This window comes from Hemiscyllium ocellatum, unplaced genomic scaffold (genome assembly GCF_020745735.1).
Source record: "Hemiscyllium ocellatum isolate sHemOce1 unplaced genomic scaffold, sHemOce1.pat.X.cur. scaffold_302_pat_ctg1, whole genome shotgun sequence".
In the NCBI taxonomy this organism is placed as follows: domain Eukaryota; kingdom Metazoa; phylum Chordata; class Chondrichthyes; order Orectolobiformes; family Hemiscylliidae; genus Hemiscyllium; species Hemiscyllium ocellatum.
The window spans coordinates 210,879-215,860 of NW_026868284.1; the positions used below are offsets into that span (position 1 = coordinate 210,879).

At 42.9% G+C, this 4,982-nt stretch overlaps 1 non-coding gene across 1 annotated transcript; it reads right to left on the reverse strand.

Annotated features, from left to right (window-relative positions):
* trnag-ccc (transfer RNA glycine (anticodon CCC)) lies at positions 1-73 on the reverse strand. Its single transcript has one exon. It is a non-coding gene; the product is annotated as a tRNA-Gly (tRNA).
* Positions 74-4,982: the final 4,909 nt, after the last annotated feature.

Sequence of the window (4,982 nt, forward strand, 5' to 3'; positions counted from 1 at the left end):
AGTCTCTGCCCAGTTTCGAACTGGGGACCTTTCGCGGGGGAGGCGAACGTGATGATCACTACACCACAGAAACAAGCCGCGGCCGCACGTCCAGCAGCTCAGTGGTGTCCAGCACTGAAAGTTGAAGCCATTCTTCGTTTTATCGTTCAGTTTCCAACAGCTCGTTGTTGTCCAGCGTAATTGACATTTTGAAAACTTTAAAAAAAGACGAGAAATTGATGACAAAATAACGACAAGGATGTCGTTAATGCTTGGACCGTTGGGCGAGGTGGAATAGGCTGGGACAATGAACAAAAATCTTCAAGAGCTCGATAGGACAGATCCAGTAAGGATGGATGTGCTCCTAGGCTGGTGTGCCTGTAATAAAATAAACAGTAACTATGGTATCTTTACCCAGCATCCCCTTTAGCTGCATCAATGTTGAAGATTTATTTGCTGCTCTAATTCCACTCTCTCGATCACTCCCTTTTTTCACTGCTGTAATGTTTATGACTGCAAATGTATAAGATTTAATTTAATTCATCCCAAAACCTCTCTGTGCCTGTGTCTCACTTGTGTTCACCGAGATGTTCATTCAATCTGACCTCTTTGCAAACCCTGCTCTGATATTTCCTTTGTGGGCTCAGAATTAATTATTCCCAGAATTGTTACTGTACAAAAGGAGGCTGATTGGCTGATCAGCTCTCCAAAGGATCACCTCACTGAATGCCATTCTTCTCCCTTTACTCCATAAACCTTCCCATTCGTTCTCTTCCCATAACACCAGCGAGTTCACAACTAACCACAGCGATCGGATTTATTTTGTTTGTTCGTGGGATCACGGCATCACTTGCTGGGGCAGCAGTTGTCATCCATTCTAACTGCCCAGGAGATGGTTCAGAGTCAACCCCATTATTCAGGGTCTGGATTCACATGTCGGCTGGATCAGGTCAGAATTAACACAGTTTCCCAGTCCCAATGACATGAAGAGTTGATTTCTGGCCTACTAACTTATTTCTGAAATGATAATGAATAATGTTTGCCTTTGATTAAACGTGCGAGACCAAAATGGGTTTTATTCTGATTCAGCACGTCCTCCTGTTTATCTCAGTTATTATTGACAGTCTCAATCCCCCCGCACCAGAACCTGTTCCAGAGAGTGTTACAGAAACAGCGGAATGGTCAGCTGCAGCTGGTCACCTGACCGGTCACTGGACCCAACGGTTCACTCTCCACAGATGCTACCAGATCTGTGACTTTTTCCAGCAATTTCTGTTTTTGATCCTGATTTCCCAGCATTTGCAGATGTTTTGTTTTTGAATATTGATCTTGTCTGTTGCAGAGGAGTTTACTGATGAGTTTTGAGAGTTTTGAACATTGCAACTCAGGCCACAAATCAGCCATGACCTATTGAATGGCAGAGTAGGATTGAAGGGCTGAATGGTCTCCTCTTGTTCCAATGAAAGTTATTCATCTGCAGCTTGTGGTAACATTTCCCCTCACTGCTCACTTCACATCCATGTCTAACACACTGTTTCTGACTGTACAAACCTCCCGGGTTTGAAGTAAACCTGCTAATGTTCAGTGGCTCTCTCTCCTGCCATCTGGGTTTAACTCTCATCATGTAATGCTGTCACGTTTAACTGCGGGAAAGACCACAAAGGATTCAGCCTGGAGTCTGCATCCCCTGGGATAGAAAAATCGTGTTTATTTCCTTCTACCTATTTCATTTTGGCTATTGAACTCACGGTTTCAATCCATTCCCCTGTCATGCTCTTCAACATGCCCATGTGGGTGGACTCGAGGCAGCTGGCACCTGAGATTGTCGGTGGCGGGGGGGGGGCAGATTCAATCAGGAATTCGGGAAAACACTCAGACAATGACATATCCATCTGATTTTCGACTCAGACAGATAGAAAGAAAGATGGACATTTAGATAGCACCTTTGTTGATCTGGGGCAATGAAGCATGCTTCCAACCCAAATATTTCAACCTCAAATCTCTGAAAATATAGGCACAACACTTCCTACTTGTACCAGGTTGTCTCTGAGCCTCCTCTTTTCTTAAGAAAAGAGTTTTAAGCTGTTAAGTCTTTCCTGGTGATTATAACCTCTGTTTCTGTCAGATTTGTGACTGAACCTTTATTTTTCTGTTCCTTGTAAGTGATGCTAGTACCAGAAACAGTTCCTAACTTGTGAGGGGTTTCGGTTGGAGTATTTATATTTACACGTTCATTCCCACCCTCACAGACAGTGTGAAATTGATGTAAAACAGAAGTAAAGGATTGAGTGAGCACCCACAGAAACACAGAAGGCAGCATGTGTACTTGAGCTGAATGAACCTGGCCTTAGGAAAATGTGACAACAATCACAACTAGTTAGAATCACAGAATCCCTGAGCAGCACAAAGAGACTATTCGCTCCATCGAGTCTGCAATGACCTGCTGTCCCACCCTACCTCCATAGCCCAACATGTACCATGGCTAACCCAACCCACCTAACCTTTACACTACAGGCCATGTTAGCACGGCCAATCCAGCAAACCTGCACATCTGTGGGAGGGTGACAGATGATGTCTAAGTGCTCAGGATTGTGAATGAAGGCTCACAAATACTTAACTCTGACACAAATCCTCTTTGTTTTCAAAATAAAATCTGGGGGAAACTGCAACCGGAAAGATTTCCGATTATCTCATGAGGAAGAGAATTCAAAACTCGTGCCATTGACCCAGGGGCACAGTGAAGTCACGGAGGTCAGGGAACCATCAAAAATTTAACAAGTTGTGAGCAAGGTGGGAGTGAGACAAGGACAAAAAGAGAGTCTGTCACACGGGGGCAGGCAGGAGAGATTAAACAGCAGAAATGGTCGTCCCTCAAAGTCATGAGGAATGGAGTTAGGGCGGGGAAAGAAAGGAAATAAAGTGAGCAGCTGTCAAGGAAATACATTGAAAAAACAAATTATAACAACATAGAGGGCAGAGTCCGCAGTTTGAAATTGTTGCTCTCATTGATGAGTACAGAACGCTGTAAAGCCTGGGTCATTCTATTACAGCCATGACATGCAGGACAGGCCAAGTGGCCTCGATCTGTGCTGTAACTTTCTGATAAATTTATTCTGACATTTGGAATTCAGGTCGGATGATGTTCATAAATTCTCAAATTGGACTTGAGTTTAATATTCTGGAGAAATGTTAAATAAATCACAATGATCCCATTCTGCAAACTTTAGTCCACAGCCCTGTGTGCTCCAGCATCTCAGTTACATCCATGTCCTTTTATCCTAATGTGATGCTGGTTACTGCCTCTGCCACCCCATCAGTGAGTTCCTGTTCCCCACCATCTCCGAGTGAAATGAATTCTCCCCTCCCCTTCTTTCTCAGAATTAGTTTCCATCTAAATCCTCCAGTTTCTGACCTCTCTGTTAATGAATAGCTCCTTCCTATCCACTCGATCTGGATTCCTCAGCATTTTATCACTTCAATTAAATCACAGCTCATCCTCCTCGGAAATCATCCCCAGCCTATCCAACTTTTCCTCATAGCACAAATTTTACAATTGTAGAAACATTCTGATCAATCTCCTCTGTACCCTGTCTGGCGTGATCACATCAACCCTGGAATTTGGGGATCAGAATTGTGTTCAGTACTTTAACGAGTGTTCCTGACATTTCCAGTGTCACCTCTGTGTTCTTGTGGTTGTCGCTCAGACAAGACGTGTCCTGGTTTTCCCACATGGAACTGGATGTGCACTCCATGGGGCTGGGATTCCCACAAAGTGTTTATTTGTTGAATAATCCTAAATTAATTTCAGATTAAGGCAAGATTATCAGCTACCCACCAATCAATTTCTTCCATTATACTCAAGTCACCTTACTTTTTAAAAATTTCCTTAAAATTTTTACTATCTAAACACAACAGGCTTTAATTTGCTGATCAAGCTTTCAGACGTGTCCACTGTTACAATCACTTGAAGATTGTCTTTACCTTCAGCTACATTGGTGAATTGAACATTGATTGTAAATATATGAATATCAAACGGACTTGAGTTTTAAGATAATTAATCCAGTCTGATGTTCTTGTTGGTTAATATCTTGAAGAGAACTGTCCTCAGAACTCCAGCTGTGCTCTGATTTCATTCACAGCTGGATGTGGTTGGACTGCAGATCTTAGATCTGTTGTTTCCCGGATTGCTTCGCTCTATCACTTGCCACTTATGCTGTTTGGAACACAAGTAGTCCTCTTTGGTAACCTCATCAGGTTAATACCTCATTTTTAGGTATTCATGCTGTTGTTACTGGCATGCCCTCCTGAATTCTCTCATTTGAACGAGGATTGATCCTCTGATTCGATGGTAAGAGGTAAATTGGGGGATATGCTGGGCCATGATTCTGTAAGTTTTGTTGGAGTACAATTCTACTGCTGTTGTTGGAAGGAAAGAGCTAAACTCTTACACTGTTGGTCCCATATACTACATGCAGTATCATGAACACTGATAGGCTAAGACATGAAATTCGAGCAACACTGTACAATGATGCAGGATCACAACTGCAGCAAGGGGAGTTTAAGATCCAACCCGACATAGGAGTAGGGAAAGAAGCAGCTGATCAGATTGTCTCATTCACTGTCATAAAGAGACTCTATGAGATTATTGCACTCTTGGGGGTAAGGATGGACGAGTTGGGGAGATGGAGAGCCCTTCAAAAGAAAGTAATCTGCCTGAGAGTTGTGAAAATGAATTGATTGTCATGCATTTAACAGAAAGCTAATTGAAACTCTTTTAATCGCCAAAAGATAACAAGACTGATGGTGCTTCCAATCATCACCAGAAACAAACCCCAGAATACATGGTGCGGAGATGGATGTCAATTGCCTATCAACATCCAACTCCTGCAATCATTGTGCAAACTTACATGTGATGAACCAGTTCTGATGAACCAGAAAATCACTGTTCACTCTGTGCAGATGGACAGCGATGTGGGGAAGGATTGGCCGAGTGGTATTGTCGT